This window comes from Helicoverpa zea, chromosome 5 (genome assembly GCF_022581195.2).
Source record: "Helicoverpa zea isolate HzStark_Cry1AcR chromosome 5, ilHelZeax1.1, whole genome shotgun sequence".
NCBI lineage: Eukaryota > Metazoa > Arthropoda > Insecta > Lepidoptera > Noctuidae > Helicoverpa > Helicoverpa zea.
In genome coordinates this window covers 6,141,213-6,160,564 of record NC_061456.1, presented here as the reverse complement: position 1 = coordinate 6,160,564, position 19,352 = coordinate 6,141,213, and the positions used below count along the sequence as shown (strand labels likewise).

Here is a 19,352-nt window from a genome sequence, read left to right as displayed (position 1 = left end):
ACAATCAGCTCATTGACAAAACCATTTTGAGATCATTATATTAGGAAACCGCGGTTATCTCAAAGTCCATTAAAATCGGTGATCAATTATACGTATTAGGTAAACGTACATTTCTTCAGTAAAACAAACGGCGGTTGGGTCGGCGTCGTACCGCCCTTGACATTTCGTTACACTTCTCCGGTCGCTTCGGTCGCCGCATCGCTTCAACAGACCTTTAACTGAATGCCTTCATCTTCTAAATGAACATATTTCAAGTCTAAATTGTTACTAATTATTCACGCTCACATCACTTAAAATTTTATTTCTTTTTCTGTTGACTGGTAGATAATAGCTGTTGGGTTATGTATTTGACCTGAGCTATGCCAGATTTTTTGTTCGTTTATGTACTTAAGAGCTAGACGAAGTGAACGGGTTTTGTGCAGTTTTATGATGCAGCTATATTTTAGATAAAAAAACTGGGCGTTATTGATTTTGTAAGACTTTAGATGTTGAGCTTAATAAGCCTTTCTGCAGAACAATTTATAACATGAGCACTTTTAAAAGTATTACATTATTAAAATGTACTTACTATCAGTTTCAAGGTTATTGGAAAGTGATAAAGTGCAAATTCTTTTTAAAACGTAACGAATTTACTTACCAAGAGTAGCTTATTTAGCAATACCTACTTCAATTATAATTAATTTGCGCTTTTTCGAAATGGTCATTAAAAATGTCTTTTGTAAGCACCTCCAACATCTTAGTAATATAATTTTATTACAAAGTTAAAAAGTGATTTTTGTTCACGAACTGCGGTTCTGAGTTGAAGTATTGAGAAAGAACTGGCACAATTACCACGCTAGGTAGCAAATGTAGCCACAAATCAATAAGTCATTTTGTCATAGCATATAGGTACATACTGCATAGAGGTATGAAGTGACGGTGCAAGCCGCCTGTAGGTATTGCTTGAATGTTACGTAGACGCCGCGTAGACGACGCATAGGTTCTGCGTAGCTACTGCGTAGGCGTTGCGCACCTAAGATTAGACTAACACAGTCATTACGAGGGCGAAATCAACAAGTACTTTAAACGTTAAACTATCGCAAATTAAGTATAATCGTTTTTGGTTGATATACCTACAATTATTATAGGAAATTCCATAGGTAAATATTGGCAATTTTCCTGTAACAATCTTTGTGTAAACAGTGAAGTCAAATCACAGCCATGCTTAAAATCTTCTAGCCCTAAACTAACTGCGTTATACGTGTGCTTTATTCAGATAGATATGATAGTAATATTAAGGACAGCGGTGCTGTACTGGTATGTGAGTTCCGGTAGCCAGCCCGGTACAATCGAGCACACAAGGTCGGCGCCACTCGCGCTGCTGTTTTGTTACCTGTCAATCACTACTCACACCTTTACGTTAGGCGGTTAGAACAACGTGTGTTTGCTTGTTCCCGTTGTTCGTCTGTTGTTGGATGTTTCCATTGTTTTGAGATTAGTTGAGCTCGCTAGCTTTTTGGCTTTTGGCAGTGCACGTAGCAAAACGAAGCGAAAATTGAAGCACGTCAAAAAGTTGAAAGGGTTTTCTGATTTCTTTTGCGATAGCATTGATATTTCAATAGAGTTTTACTTAGATATATGGTGATTGGTTATGACGAATTTCAAGTTTGACGATCATGGGTACCAATTACCTGAGGATATAAAGTTAGGGTAGACGTAGTATAAAGTTACGCTGTTTATATTTACGTTAATAAATACAGAAGATATCGGTAATGTTATCATGTTTGTGGTCTATTTTCAGCTTGTTATTATACCGTGTAGTGGTTATTTTCCTTTCCGATAGTCTATGCATTGAGGCTAAAGCAAGGCATCCTATGCGTCGGTGCGTACATTAATAAACAATAAAATTGTGTAATATGAAAATGGTTCATTTTCCATATTTGTATTTATGTAAATTGTTGGGAAACAGGCCGACACAGCGATATAATGCCTACAAGTGTTTGCTAACTGCAAATATTGCATTTAGCTATGTTCGGACATACTGGATCTATAGGTAGGTACACCATGGTATGTATTACGAAATATAGAAAAGCAAAAATGATTTTCAACGAGTCTTTTATATGAAAAAAACCGTTTCTACTTAACGAACAGAATTGGACGAATGTTCAGTTTAAGAATAGAAAAATAATTGTGGGTTGTACAAACAAAAAAATACTTAAGCAAAACTTGTAACCACAATACGTAGCTGATCTAGATTAAAAGAAAATTGCTGGCGATTGCTTGCTACATAATACCTACGTTTTTTGTCCTTACAAAAATGATTGTTTACAATTTGTTCCACTGTTGCTACACATAATATACGCAAACTTATATTTAAGTTCCAATTATGGTACATTTCTCCTGAACTTGTACAAATAAATAGAAGATAATGTGTATTTTTTTCATAAACATAGAGAAACATTGTGATTATGCCTTCCAATTTTGTAAGGAAATAGACATTATGTTTAGTGTCATTGGTAGTAGAGATTAATTCCTAAGCAGTCACGTATAATGCTTAAGCAAATCCTCCTCCGAGCCATTTCTCAAACTATGTTGGGGTCGGCTTCCAGTCTAACCGGATTCAGCTGAGTACCAGTGCTTTACAAAAAGCGACTGCCTGCGAATGCTTAAGCAAATAATAAGCCACCTTAATGTAATACAGAAGAAAAACTTTAATCTAGAAAAAGATTGACCATTGTACAGAGCTGTTGCTTCAACTCAGTTTCGTTTTCAGACAAAGGATGTGCTGATTCATGACAGTGAAGATTAGGTATCGATTTAAAACGATAGCCATATTCTCAATTCAACTGCTATGTAGATCAATGGGTACATGATAGTAGCGACTGTCGTCTAGACAATACTTGATGTGCAATAATAGATATAAATGAACTTTTGATTGATCTATTGAGGCTGCAAGAGCTGTTGATCCAGATTTCCAGATATACAGCGCTATGTCACAAAAACACGGTTATTCTGTACTTTCAGAACTCGGTGAAAGCACTACAGTAAGTGTGTAAGTAAGCCGAAAGCCTTGTGCTAATTAAGTACAGTTAAATCTGGTTATACGACAGGTGCCAAGTTGAACAATTTTACCGGACATAAAGTAAGATCATTTAAGATATACAGTCCCATTTTATGTTTAATTGTGCTTACACTGCCATTTATTACGCTGTAAACATATTATATTTACAGTGAGCACTTTTCGCTACATTAAATTTTAGCTCCCACTTTGATGTTAAATAATATTAACTAAAACAACAGTAATTAAATTATGCAAGTTGCTCTCTTATTGCGAAAATGAACGGAAGAGAAAATATGTATATTTCAAATAGTTTGCTGAAAGTTTCCACCTGGTTTTATCAGGTGCTAGTTCGATGTAAATTCGACGAACGTTGCTCGTATCTAAAAAAGCAGGTAAGTACGATTTGAAACAGAATTTGTCATAACGACTTTTGAAACGATCACAGTGTGGTTTTAGATGAGCGCATTGGTTTTGGAAGCGGAACAAATTGACAATCGAATTACAAATTCCTGCGACGGCGCCACTATTTTACAAACATTACATTCTGACTGCAAAGTAGGTCGTGACAATATGATTTTGAACGTCTGATGTTACCATTCGCGGGGAGTCATTAGCGATCATTCGTACAGCGCCGACCATGATTGATGACTTTGATGAGTATCGATCGTAATAATATCGCAATCACTTGCAATAGAATAGAATTATTGTTTTGTAAAGTTGTATGAAAATTTAATAATAAGTTCAAGTGAAGCGTAACTGTGAGGTGGTTACAAAATGTTTAATCTGAAGTTAGTTACACTGTTACTGTAGACAGGTATGGGTTTTTTTGTAGGTTAATTCAGTTAATATCTTTTTGATATAATTACCGACGCGTTATGGCGTTCAATGTGTATTATGTAGTCTACCATACAGGTCGAGTTATGCCTAATATTTAAAGAGTCCTTCTTGACCTAAAAAATCGGACTTCATTTAAAGTCCGACGTTGCACCATTCTTTCTTCAATAAAACCCGACAAAACGTTTAAGACAGTAATTTTTCTTTAGTTCTTTCTGTAAAACACTAGTATACACCCCCTTTTGCACACCCGGGGACAATGGAGTCGGGTAACAACGTACACGAAAATAATACAGTAGCAATAGAGCAGTTAGAATAATGACCAACGGTCGTGCCTTACATCATGTACTTATACATCGTTATGTACAAAAAGCTAAGCAATTAAGCTCATAACAAGACGTAGTTTGTTGTAGGTAAGAATCTTATTAAGTGAATATTCTAGCTACAATGTGTACTTCATACGTGACACGTAAGGGGGTCAATGAGCATATAATATAATAATAGTGTATTGAATACGATTTTATGATTTAACAAAACGTTACGTGCGGTGTTGTGACATTAGATGGTAACGTTTCAATTCACTTTAAGTGGAAGTAAGGCCGCGGCTTGCTGGTGCAGCTGCAGTGTATCATAGCGTCTGCGAGCGCGAGCAATGACTCCGCTTTAATTAATTGCACACATGACGGACGCTCGCGTTACAAACCATTACACTGGAATGGGTCTTATCACAAGACATAGTAAATGAAGCTAATTTTAGACCGGCGACGGCGCGACCGGCTCGTTGACCTATCAACTTGCAACTGAGCTATTCGTTCGTAATATTCGATTTCAGTGTAATTAGACGTCGGACACTATTGCAGTTTCAGTGTTATTATTTCCTGCTTCGCCTGAAACATGTTTTGAAACGTTGTAATATTGAAGCGATTTAAGGCTCCACTAGTTGATAGTTGATATTGGTGAACGCTGCAGTCGCATAAAAACGTGACAAACTGCGAATTTGTAAGCGCACTTCGGTGCGGCAAACTCTCTCTAGATGTAATATCAATTTGTCCAATGGCCTTGGCACACAAACGTATTAGAGTTTCTCTTAACAAAATGGGGGCAGAACGTTTTGTTTGTAACTAAGATGACAGTATGAATCGTCCGGGAAATCCTAGTGGCAGCGTCAACGTAACACGTTTCATCGAGCCACTCATTAAACCATCTGTGCGAAGTTTGTCGCAATGTCTGCTCACCTAGAACACTTTGTTTACAATTGTCTTTTGAGCGGCAGTGCTTTGTCAATATAACTTGCTAAAACAAATGGGCGGGTATGTGCTTATTTGGTGACTGACGTTATAAGTGTGGCGTAATTAGTTAGCACAGCCTGGAAGGATCACAGCACTATATCTAAAGTACTGGCTTGTAAAGTTACACGGATACTGACACATTAATTACCTATTGCTATTTCAACAATACCCTGGGTCTCAGCGAACAAAACCAATAACATGTGACTTTCATAATCATAGCCTCATTTCTATTTGATAGGTAGATAGGTGCATAGACTAGCTCCGTGTAACAAAAAGCGTAATGAGGCCATGTGGCTAGTCGCCGAGAATTTGAACGAGCTCTAGGATTTACTGAGCAGTTCGATTTTAATTTCAAGTATTAGTTTTGAAACTTCCAGAAAATACTTTAGTACTTAACATATTGATTGATCGTGCTGGTAAGAACAAGCTTTTCATCATACATACTTGTAGCCTAAGCTAAAATGCATTTTATGATTTACTTGTGAATTTGATAGAAGAATATTTTATATTACTTGTATGTATTTTTTTTATCTAATGCAAGCAGTTTTAGTATGAAGTTTCTTTATTTTAAACGACTTCTTTGAATGACTATTTTAAGTAGCAATACGATTTTATTGGAGCTTTCTCCGCTTTCATACATCATTCATTGCCAGTGACAAACCGCAGGCTTTGACTTCCGATACTGTGACTTCCCATAAGAAACGCGAGACGCCATAAAACATCACTGTTGTGGTAGTCAGAATTTGTAAAATATTCAATTTTACCCAAGAAAAACAGGTTGATGTAAAATCGAAGACCCCAAACGAACGACCTGATTAGAAGCTAATTTAGTCGGGTTGATTCTTAGCTAAAGTCTACCAGTTTTCAAGTGTACTGAATCAGGTTAACAACATATTTAATCAACTCTTTATCACAGCACCTGTACACTGTTGACCTTATAAATAAGATACGACGACAGATTTTCGTACATTGCCTAAGTCTGCGAATTATTCTGTTACCTTACCTATATAAATATACAAAGATTATACCTTTGTTGTGGTATTAGGTGTAATGCTTACCTCAATATAACACAAATCGTAAAGAGGCCGTGTGGCTAGTCGGTGGCCCCTCGAGAGCCGGCCCGCATGGTGTTGGGTCCTCACGTCATAGCACTACCGCGCGACACCGATGCACCCGGCGAATCATGTCCTGAAACAATCAAGTATTCATTATTATTAGCAGTAATTATATAATGAATTAGTATGAATTCCATAAAATCATCTAAAGGCCCTCACAGTGACAGAGTTACCAACAAACTCACTGTAACTATACCTAACCATATCACTCACTATGTTAGGAAGAATTATGGTACATATCTACAGCCATCAAAATATCATAGTATTGTAAATAGGGAGACTAAAAACGAAATCTGTGCCATTGCTTGAGGAATGCCTTTACCTAAACGTTTTTCTGTGCTAAAAAGGCTCTTATTTACTCTCTCGCTCTTATTTGCTCTGCTTTGCAACGTAACCAAAACACGCGCCACTTTTCAGCAGCTTCCACAAGTGGTATTGTGGTCGCGCAAAATTCTAATAGTTAATTTAAAAACAAATATGAAAATATAAACGCTGTAGGGATGGTAACACCGAAATTGCAACGGAATTTTCTTTGTTTTTCCTGAACATGTGAAACAAAGCTTGGGTCTGCGTTTATGCAATGCAGTCATTTGTTTTACAGTGTTGTAAAGATCAAAGCAGTATCCAAAATAATCTAATTTTACGGGGAAGTCACCCTGCGACCGTGAGCCAGAGTGAATGAAACTCCGGAAAATGGATAAAACCGGCACTTTGAAATAATCCGAACAAAAAGTACTACCTATTTGGAAATTGTATAAACACCCATGAGCAAGATCAGTAAAATAGAAGGAAAAGTTAACAAAAATAGACGATGCAATCTTGGAAGATTTTCAAGTCTGTTTTTTTTGGGTTTATACAGCCAAACGCAAGGAGTGGCAATTTTGCGTGATGTCTTTGTAAATCTTACCTATACTTTTTTTATTAAGTCATAATCTGCCTGGTATTTTCCAGCTATGCTGGGTTCGGCTTCTAATATAACCGGATGCAGCTGAGTAGGTACTGGTATTTTACATTGACCAAACCCTTCATCAAAACATAAAACGTTGCTTGTTAGACTTTTCTGGCTTCAGACAGAATTTAACGAACTTTCCATAACACGAAGTAACTTTTTATGACTTAGTTGTTCACCCATCCTCAAACCCACTGCGGCTTTGCTTAACCGTCGATTTGTCTAACTGGCCTTTACCTAGCCAAGAGTTCGACCACTGAATTTAAATAAGTAATTAGCCCTACTCTGGAGTAATAATTACGTACTTATATTTACCAATAAAACAGGACATACGTCCGGTAATAAAGCTGCTGTTAAGTTCTTTTAAAAGAGTTTCTACCGACGACACGTTATTACGTCCGGCGCACCCCGGGCAATAAGCTCAACTAATTACGTGGCTATCTGGCTAATCTTTTTATCATATGAGCTAATTTTCAAATAAAATTTCTTAACACGAGAGTAGAGGCCAGTACTAAGCGTACTGGCCTGAATGTATGGATAATTTTAGTTTATTTAGATTCGTCTTTGTCTTTATTAATACCAGAATTCGTTGAAAAAAACGTTGGCAAATGTTATAACTTTTTATTTTTCGTATTTAATTGATTCTCTCTTTATATTATATTTTTTAAATATGAATATGAAAAAATATCAATATTCTTAAGATGTTTAAATTGTGGATTATAATGTCATAAATCAATTTCAATTAGTCAAGTTATGTTAATCTGTGATTAACATAAAATAAATAAGTGTAGAGAAATGAGAGGCGTTTTAATTTCTTTAATTAAATATAGTGGCTCGCAATAGCAATAGTAGTAACGTGCAGTTCTCCTCATGGCTTCATGAGGAGAACTGCACGTTTGTATGAATCGCTGAACTTCGGCCGATTCGTGATCGTGACGGTGACGCGAAGGAGCTTTGATAATGTTCTGCTTAATTAGCATATATTTTAATAAACGATGAGGATAATTGCTCATAATCTAACTTTATTTATATGAGGTTTTACCCGCGCCCCGGTATGAATGATATTTAGATACGCACATAGTTGGAAGTTTGTTTCATCTTCGCGTTACGATGTCTTATGAGGAAAAATATTTGAGAAATTATCCTATTTATGGAATACCAGTTCAAAACTTGCTTAAATGTTTATGCTTATGTCTACTTTACTCTTAGTAGCTTAATCATTGGCTTGTGATAGTTATTTATAGTGCAATCATGACGTCTTTGTAGGTCACGGAGTCTTTACCTATGGCCTCAATGGGGGTCACTTGTCGAGACCACAATGCCCAACCTGTCAAATCTATTCACTGATTGTTGGCTATTATCTGATGACTTTTACATAACTGTGTATCATTATAAATTATACCTCTAATGTTGATGGTGACAGCGGACAATAGCAATCAGATGTGCCTGCCGGTTGATACGTACAAAATGGCAATATTCTAAACGTACAGACATCGTACTATTCTATCTTAAATAAACGACGTTTGAGACGATGAAATCCTTTGAAAGGTCAACGGTTACGTAATAGGTCTGCTTAGCCGACTTTTTGGCAGGCGCACGGGAAATGCCAAATATTTAGAAGTCCTATCTATGGGGACAACACTAATTTGCAGAAATCAAGTTATTTGGGCGATGGCGAAAGAGGTTGGGTCATCTCATTAAGGTCTCGATTGAGAATGTTAGAGTTGATAAAGTCGTCGAATGCTATCCGACCGGTTGGTTTAATGTCGACTGCGCCCGCGTACACGCACGAAACGTGATATAAGTTGCTAACTTTGTGCCTTTTTCATTTTTTGTTTCTACGCGATTGAGTAGCCGTAACTCTAAGTGGGCGGGCGATATCGTGAAAGTCGTCAATGTGTCAACGGGTAACACTCGCAGACAGGTAACGAGGTTGCAATTAATAGATCTATATCTAAAATATACACATCAATGATCTTTAAGATACCTATAAGAATGTGAAACGAGGGTATTTCTTTGGGTTACTGGACTATTGTCCGGTGGTACAAAAAGCCCAAGTTTCAAGGCATGCCGCGGGGTCGCACTCCTCACGCTCCGACCTCGCTTGCCAAATAATAAACCAATCACATAATGCAATTATATTATTGTTCACCCAACACACGAAGCAAAGATCACTAGGAAACTTATCTCGGCTCGATTACCGCGTGGGGTGCCAGCCTTAGATAATAGTTAATTTAATGTCTCATGTTCAATAACAAAAAATATCAACAGCGATTAATGAAGCATTGTTTATTTCCATTCAAAAAATACTCTGCGTAACTAGATCGCATTGTTTTCATTAGCCTCATTATTTTGCTATTATATTAATAGCCATTCTATTAACAGTCGGCTATTGAAGAAGTCGGTTGTTGGCATAGGTAAATCGGATTGCGGCGAGTTACCTTGCACCTGGTTTGGTCGGCAGTTCAAGTGGAGTGTCTGCAAGCCTGCGATTGCTAACACTGTGTGCACTCCATTAGCGAAACAAATCGTAATTCATGTTATTTGCACGTTTCATCCTCATTGTTGGGCCTTCAAACCTTGACGAAACAAGATTAAGGCTATTCTTTGCACAATTCGGTAGGTGCGTAACAATCGTCGAGTTTCCGCATTTCCAAATCGAACAATAGCCATTTTCGACCGGTAGCTAATACAAGCTATAAAAAATATTCGTTAATATTAAACAGGTTTAAAGGATAACGTGTTTGTCGTTAGCTTTTTGGATTGGTATTCACAGTAATTATGTTCGCAGTTTTCCTGGTGCGATAATTTCCTTTGGAGGAATTCCTATACCGGCGAGCGATGCGTTTTCACTTAAATGAGGCTTCGCGATGTGAAGCACGCATTGCTTCGTCGTTATTGTTTTATTGAACAATACATAATACGTTTTTAATTCATACGACCATGTTACGTTACAAATCAGAATGTGATATATGAGCTGGACATGTAATTATGATAAAATCTCGTAAAAAGGCTCACGTTAAGCCCCGAAACTGTCACATACTTGAAGAATAAGTTCGAAAAAATTATACAAGGTGTTGATTTGCATTTGTGCCATAGTTCAGGAGGAGGACATAAAGTACGTAAATAATCGATTGGAATTACAGTAGATGGGAAATAACTAATATGCACTGCTTTTTTTGTCATTGTAATGTCGTAGTATTTCAGAAGTAATCCAATTTTATGAATGAAATTTACGAATGATCGTTGCGTATTCTTTGTGTTTGCGTTTGTGTGAGGGCGCAGCACGGTTTTAAGGCCAGTAACACACACGCCAAGTTTAAATACGGCTAGATGACATAGACGGAATTCGGAAAAAAAAAAATTAAAAAAAAATTACGTACCAATTTTTTGGTTGATTTGGGTCGAGAATCATTAGCATAATTACGTCCTTGACTATGGCACGGATGCAAATCAACAGCTTGTATACGCATCAAACATTAGCCGTACATACCGGATTTAATTATTGAACTAGACATACAATGGGCGCAGAATGCTGGCCGTGGGAAAGGAGCTGGCATTTAGCTGCGAGCGACCGAGCAGCATCTTCGGTTACCTAACGACACGCCAGAGACACTATACTGCTTGTAAGGGCACACCAATCATTAATATGGTTAATGGTTTCACATTTACGTCTATATTCTCTGACATAGATCTGCTTGCACAAGTTGGTTCCTAATATAGAATCTGAAATATAACATATGATACTGCACTCACTATCATTTGTTATTCTCTCGTTTTACAATTTGTACAACTTGTTTCAAGAACAATTTCTTTACGAGTGTTCAAATATTTGTTGTTTGCTTGAATATTGTTCTGGAAGTTCAGCGATTTATTTTAGTTTTCGAAAGTAATGAATATTACAGAGTAACTTTTAAAGATCATAAATAATTCGTAGTTATTATCAAGTTAGCTATTCTTGTAAAATAACAATCGTTGCGTTCACTTGTTTTCAGTAATAGGTTGTCTGTAGCATTTACCCAGTTGTCGTCGTACACGATTGGTTGAAAAGCGAGTTTACAAAGTAGGCCTCCGTAAAACAGTGGCTCGTCTCTATTGTCATGATCACGTCAACATATTGTCAAACATAATTTGTAATAGTTGAATATATTTTTACTAGAGAAGTTACAAAATGTGTAAGAGTAGCAACTTATGCAGCAGTTTGTAACGTTTCGCGGCGACTTGCGAAACGTTGGCGGCCGTTGATGGAATGTATGATATGTGCTAAGTAACACCGTACTTTATGTAAACAGAAAGGTGCATCATTAACAAGTTTTCGATGTTCATTCATTGAATTATTGTTCTCTAAACTTACACTTAACATAAGAGGAACAATCACCTTATTAACAACTAGTTCATTTTAAAGACCAACGAGATGAAATTGTTAATTTGTAGAAGTATTTTCTTTCACCGGAAAAATAGCGAGCCTAGTATTTTCTTGTCTAGTTCCTTGAGACTATTTATAATGTATTGGTTAACATTGGCCCTCCTTGCTCCTCTTAAGGAATAAAAACGTGTTTAACAGGCAATACGTACGACAAGGAATTTTATTAATTAAGTTTCTAGTGTCTATGTTGGGCGTGTGCTTGAACATGAATGGCACATATATAAGGAGTCAGGTAATTAACGATATATGTACATAGTTTCCGATCTGATAAAGTGGTGGAAGTTAAGAAAGAGCGAATTTAAAGACCATTTTGTCTAGATAAGTTAGCACTATGTAGATATCCAGCTGTGCAGTATTGCTTTGATTAATTAAACTTTTGTCTATTGTTGCAGTATACGTTAAATAATAATTTCAAAATATATAACAGCTATAAGAGAATCAATTAATATACTAAATACAACGCGAAAGATATTTACGCAACATTAAATATTTCTAAACGTTAAATTGCGATTAAAATTCCTCGAACTTCTTGCATAAAACAAAAGCCGATCACGAGATTTGTTCTTCATATAGTATGTTTAATAGAAAAAATTGTGAAGATCCAATTTGGAGGTCTAACCGATTAATGTATACAGCGTATTAAGTTAACCGGAACTGTATGCGTTTTAGATATGGTGTTGTGTAAAATCCGTTGCAAAATGTAAACATGATCAGTAAATTACTGGTTTCGGCGCAATTACGCCGGCACGCAACAGTTTTCTGTGCATTTGCTAAACTCCGCCTTGATAGTTGTTATTTTATTATGTTTTTTATTAAACTTCTTGTAAGTGGTTCACTAAAATGGTTATGTATTTCATGCGATTTTGTAGTAACCGTTTTTCCGATAAACAGTTACATTATTGTACAATTATTTCGCATCAATGGCGTGATGCCATTAAAACCAAAGAACGGTAGCAATGCGATGGTATTTTTTAATGTTTACCATATTAATATGATTTCGACATTCGTTTTCGAAACAGCTCAAATAGTAGGTTAATCGGGTTGGGTCGGTTCACTCGTTTTGCGAAACAAATATCCACCGGTGCGACAGTCAAATTTCGCCTACAGCTATCGAATTCATCTTCAGTGTTTTAAAGGTCGATGTGAATAGTCTTCAAAGGTCAAGTATCTAAAAAGTCATTCGTTCAGTGACATTATAATTATTTATTCATCATATTAAATGCGCTCATTAATAAATTGCGGAGTCTGGCCTGCCGCGTTCAGTTCAAGTGCTCTCAGATAAAACATTGTAGGATATTAAACGACACAGACAATGCTGTAAGTTTTAAAAATAGTCATTTGGTTTGCGTTGCTGCGCTTGCTACGAATTTCACTAGAAACTAGTCACGACTTCTTTTAACTTCTGTTTGCCACTGAATTTTTACTTTTTGTGACACCTGGCGGAAGCCTGCCGTCACGATACAGCTATTAAATCCGGCAGTCTATTATTGCGTCAAGTTGAATAACATTTTAGCTACGCCTACCTGTACTGAGCCGGTACGGACATGGACTTTTATTGTACATTATCACTGGCTAGTTCAAGTTCTGAGTAGCACTTGACTTAGTTTGGGACCCTCGGAGAATCATGTCACGTCACTTTGCTGCCAGTTATAACGCCACTTACTTTGGCGTATCACAATCTTCAGAGGTCTTAGTCTTGTAGTTCTTAGCCGTTTTAGTTTTAACAATAAAATGCCACAGTAAGGTTTCCTTGAATGTTGCGTTGTAAAGTTTGGTATTATAGGTGAGAGAATATCAGGAGATCGGCTGTGAGGTGCAGCGGAAGGTGAGTAAATATGGCAAGAATGCCGATGTGTAAAGTTTAAATGGAGGAACAATAGAGTTGTGGCGGGTCGCATGAATACCGCGCCGTTACTGTATGGAATGCGGTGCTATTTTGAAAGGGGCACGTGCAAGGTCAAAGGTGCAACTAGCAACCGACAGACAGTTGTGTCAAGCAAGATATCCATTCTAATACGTCTGCGTTAATCATTCTCTTGCAACAACAATTGCTAACACTTGCCCACAATATCGCCCGATAATTTATTTGTTTTATTGCAGTAAATCACCCCGGCTACGATCGACTTTATCGACACTCGTAATTATGTTGTTATTTATAATGCTGGTGTTCACTCGGGCTATTATTACATTTTTGTCAAGAAGGCCATCAGCAGATGAATGGTAATTGATAAGGTGCTTTGCAAATGTCATTTGACAATTGTAGTAGGAGATGATAGAAAGTTAAGGATGGCAATAAAGAGCTGGGTCGTGACTGACGAAGATGGCGATAACTTATCACGCGGACTGAACAATTAGCTGTCTGCGCAACCTGCTGCTATAGTGTAAGCTGCTCATAATGCATGACGTATGCAAAAAGTGCAATACTCGGAGCATAATTATCCTATTTAATTCATACGATGCACACAACCTCTATGACTATTGACAAGTCCCAGGCAGGTTTGAATAAGGTTAAATTGAAAGATCCACGCGAGACTGTAATGCAAATACTATGATGCAAACACACGAGTAAGTCTAGGATTGCAGCACGTCAGGATAAGGCTAAAGGAAACCTCTAAAAGAGCTTCACTAAGGTCAGAGTATCGCGTAGTACCTGTATGGGAAACGTAGGAGGTAGATATATTATTTCTCTTAATATAAGTCTGTACGCTAAGTTAGAGGTCAAGCCCCGGTATCTTTCTTTACTCGCCAGTGGGCACGGTTAACGTTGTATTTGCAAAAAAGTGTGACGCAAAAACTATGTAGGCGCAAAAATTGCGAAGCGCGAATTCACTTTCACTATTTTTATATTTATAGAGTTAACGTCTACCAAAAAATACGGAACGATTGAAATAGTGTTATTGATGAAATAACACAACCATAGTTCCCTAGATGCAAAAGTTGGAATTTAATGAAGAGTAAAAGTTATGTATGCAACGCAGCAGGCGGCGAGTTTGCAAATAAAGTAAAACTTTACGAGTGCTGATTAAGTAAAATGGACTTATTTGTAACGACATTGGTTTTCAATTACAATGGCGTGCATGGAGGTGGCATGCGGTGCGGCGTCACCGCTGGAGTATTTACACACGGTGTGGGTCGACGACCCGCGCATCTCCGCCGTCGCGTGAGCAACCGCCCCGTGATTACTTATCGTCCGTTATTAATAGCAAATAACAATTATTATTTTATTATTTGTACACACAACTTTTTTATCACAATAATATTCATCCAGAAATCTATATCCAACCCATTGATTTATTATTAAAGAGAAAAGCAAGAATCAAATACTCAATTGAATATATGACATATCTATCTCTCTCTCGATATCAAACAATGTTGGCCTGAAAGCCTTGCTATAGTTCAAATGCAATGAAAACTACGCTGCATGTTAGGAAATGTTAAAACAATAACAATTAGTTTTTACTGCTAGAAATGACAGTGGAGTCAAGATAGGTAACAATTCCTCGTGGTTTCATTTCTTACAGTATAATTACTGCAAGCGACTTGGGCTGAGTGTTGTGCCATCAAAAATAGGACAGCAATTCGCGAGCAGAAGCAACTCTTTAATAGAGGATCTTTGTAATCTCTGCTTTTAGTGTGCAATCTTGATCTGTGATCAGTTATGATAACACGTTGCAGTGAGTAATCAACCGCATTGTTGGAAAATACATTTTACATAAGATTACGTGTTAGATTTTAGATGAATTATATAAAATAATTTTATGATCACAAATCACGTTCATTCGAACTAATAAAGCGGACAAATGCCACTTAGTTTTGGTTGCTTAGCACTGAGAATTTAGACTTCCTCAGCATTGACGAAATTAAAAACGAGGAAGTTCCTGTATGATGTGAACTGACAGTTATAATTTTCTATTGCTAAACTGTTGCTACAGTATTTTCTGTCAGGTTATAAGATATCTTTAAGGTGTATAACTATTTTCATTATCCTCTTACGTAAAGTCGGTTAAAAAGGCCAAGGCTAGTTTTGCTGTCACGATATGCTCAAAAACGGGTTGTCGTGTTAAATAGGTCGTCTCGGAGTGCGGTGGCACGTACAAGCACGTTACGTTGCAGTTGCCTCACCGTGCGCTTGCGTCGCTTGCGTCAGCGCGGGCGCATCGCGGGGTGTCTTCCGCGACCCGCCGACCTTCACGACCGACGAAACTAAGCACGAACAATCAAATCTTTTTAAACTACGCCTTTATCTTTTACTCGGTAAAAAGATTCTATGACGACTGATTATGGACGTGAAGGTGAAATCAGCTGCGGAAGATGTAAGTAGAAAATGCGGTGTCACCTTTCATGTTGCGATTGTGATTGCTGATAAAATTTAACTGTCAACTACATACTTTTTTATTGCAAAGCGGAGAGAATTATGTTTCATTTTCAGCAATTTTATAACTAAGAAATAATATTTTAAACATAAAAACTTATTACATGAAAATAAACTTCAGTTATTGCCATTTTTCATTGAAGACGGATTTTTCATTGAAGACACATTGAACGTAATTATTTTACTTAGTTGTTTTAACGATGATGATGCCAAACCAAATGGCTCACTCCTAAAAATTTGCTTAACGTTTTTTACTTACATTAATTAACGAAACCTCGGTAGTAATAGTTAAATTATTTGTCAATTAAACGAGTGTTTAATTAAAACACATTTAATCAAAAAATTGGACACGCCTATTTCAAATGCCATTACTAGACAGAAAAAAAAGTTATTCGGAAAGCAATTTATGATTACAAAAAAGTGAAGGCCGGGATGAGTCAAAGTCATCAGACATTAGAGAGCCGCGCGAGGTCGACGCGCGTGTGTTGGACGCATGCTAAACACCTGTCGAAACACCTCGTTATCCAATGTTGCTGACAGAAAACACATATTGTGCTACTGGTGGACGCGACACGCATTGTTGTGTTACGTACAACAATATAATAACGTAGCTAGGTACCGTATTGTATTATTTTTTTAGCAATAACAATACTTGTTTATCGGCAAGTTATAACCTTATAATTCGCAATTTAATAAAGTCTTATATCTGATTCGTTGTTTTGTCAATTTTTTGCTCAAACAACCAACTCTCTCGTATTCAGGTAGGCTATCAAGGTTATTTTTTGAAATTTTCAGGCAAAATATTTTTAAGCTTTCTGCACGCGTTGGGGTCGTGGAAAGTGTTCAGTGGAGCGTGTCGCGGGTGCGAGCATTTATTAGTTACGCCACTATTTAGAGGTCACCGCCATCATACTTGATTGATTGCTTTAATTTCAATTATTTTATTATTACTATTTTAACATCTTTATAACCATTAACAGATTCAGTGATATTCGCCTAAGTACCCGAACCGACCGGTCCAATTTGCGAATACTAGTTTACTACCCATTTCCTCATATCGGAGTTAATGCAATTTCATAAGACATTTAGAACTAAAGTTTTGAAACGCTCCAGTAGTTCAGTACAAATCTATCGGAGTCTATTTGCTTTTATTGAGAATTTAATGCTTCATATGCTACCAACATACTTAACATTTTAGAACGTGAACGCAAGACTTTAAATGCGGGCAATATTGTTTTATGACTTCGACGGATCTTGTGAATGCAAATGGTGAGGAATGTGGCTATTGCGTATAAAATCTAAATGTTTTGTCCTGAACGTGACGCGGCTACTAAACAGCTGAGAAGCAGACGTTTCCATCTTCGAACAGCAATTATATGTAACATTGATCGGTGCTAATCACTGTGGTTATCTAGCCGGATGCACTCAGAACAAGGAAATGTTACAAGCAAAAACAATCTGGAAAATTCTTATTAATAATTAAACCACAAAGTCTGAAGCACTGCCGCCACTTATTTGAGGAAAAGGATAAAAAAATGGAGTCTCAGTTTAATGTGGCGTTATCGTATCCCATTGCATTGCAAATCAGTAGGCAAGGGAAAGCTAAACAATTGTGTTATTCGTGAACAAAATATACAGAAGGCGACAATCGATTTTATTTAAATGTTATCGTGGCTTTGAAGAGGATTTAGGAAATAATTAATTAAGGACGGATTGTATCTATGGCTGATGTTCAAATTCACAATCCAGTCCAAGAAAATGCGATAATTTTTTCATAAAGCTTCATAGAGGCTAGGATTTTCAGGTGAAGGTTTTGTAGCCTGATTTGAATGTCGATATTCTTAAGGAAAAAAACAAAATAAGTTCCTTACTTTTTAAACACATTTTGTTCATTTTAGTCATCAGTTTCTATTAAGGCTTAATCATTATGTCTAATTTCTAATCATGACGTTAATCTAAATATATAATATGTCGTTGACTACAGGTAGGATGCATAATCACCTCTAAAGTTTGTTGTTTAGAAGTGGCTCAAAGATGTTATGTTATTATCTGTAGTATAAAAGTAGACTTCAGCCAAACGAATGGATACTTACAAGGCAAAAAATTACATAACCGCAATAATGCATAATTTCACGACAAAAATGTGGATATATTCGTTATGCGCTGACACAAATGCATCTTGATTGATACGTAATCCTCGCATGCCAGTACAGTGATAAATTTGCAAGTTATGCTGAACCTGGTCAATGCGAAAACTGCTTTATGAATATCTAAGTCTGTGGCTGTTGTCACAGCTAGAGCAAACATTATTAGGTAACTAATATCAATAGAGAACGTAATACTTATTTATATAGAACCTGTTACCACAGTTTCCAAGAAGTATTTGTGAAAACTTGATCTACCGGGTAGGCTTTGTATAGTAGGCTTTTGAGTATTAATTAATCGTAGCATTTTGCTATAAATGTGGCCATTAAAAAGCTTATGATATAAATGTAGAGTCTGGGAAGTAGGTACGACACGTGTCTACAAGAAGTTTGAAACCAGTTCTATGATCCGATTGCAAGTTGATTTAATCACTCGCTCACCGACTGGCCGGGTGACCACATAGCAGTCACTGGCGGGAAACGCACGACCACTTTCATCACCTCATTAATAATAAATAAGTATATCGTACAATAAACCACTAAGCAAATACATAAACTAGTATATAAAGAAATACAGGTAAACAGTTAAGAAAAATACTCCTCATAAGAAATTAACGGAACTAAAGAAAAGCACTTAGGTAGAAGGTTAAATTAAAATACGAAACAAATGTTAAAAATACTTACGTTCAAGCAAGCGTAACATCCAATATTGCCGGCAAGTACAACAACTACAAAATATTCAAATTCTCATTAACGTTATTGAACTTTTGCAACGTCATAAAATAATTCACGAAAGTTTTAGCAAATCACATCAAATTATCCAATGGGAAGCACCGAAAATGTTTGTACGCGACACGTAGCGGAAAACTTTTTAGTCTACAACTGCCACAGGCGCTGATTTCGATGTCCGAAAAAGAAAAAGAGCGATATGTGGTGGCGCGCGGCTGGAGTTGGCAAAACTGACGTACGCAGCGCGCAAGCGCCGCCAAGGTATTGTTAAAAGTTACTTTTACTTACGAGACTTGCGGCGTGCTTGCGCCTGCGCCTCTAGCCACTTCGCTCGGGGACCTTGCGACCGTCGCGCCACCCGTTTCACTCTTTACATGACCACGAAAGAGAAAAACAGAGGTCTCTCTCCTCCGCTGTGATACACCATTAGGAAAATTTATTTTTGCCGAGCGCC

General features: G+C 37.0%; 1 protein-coding gene across 1 annotated transcript in view; it reads right to left on the bottom strand.

Annotated features, from left to right (window-relative positions):
* The window catches only part of LOC124630583 (proteoglycan 4-like), a 36,358-nt gene extending 17,179 nt beyond the window's left edge, over positions 1–19,179 (bottom strand). Inside the window, exons 1-2 of the mRNA XM_047164543.1 lie at positions 18,854–19,179; positions 6,222–6,351 (exon numbers count right to left, since the gene is read on the bottom strand). The gene's annotated coding sequence lies outside the window, so the exon portion shown is untranslated. The remainder of the gene's footprint in view (positions 1–6,221; positions 6,352–18,853) is intronic.
* Between the last annotated feature and the right edge of the window lie 173 nt (positions 19,180–19,352).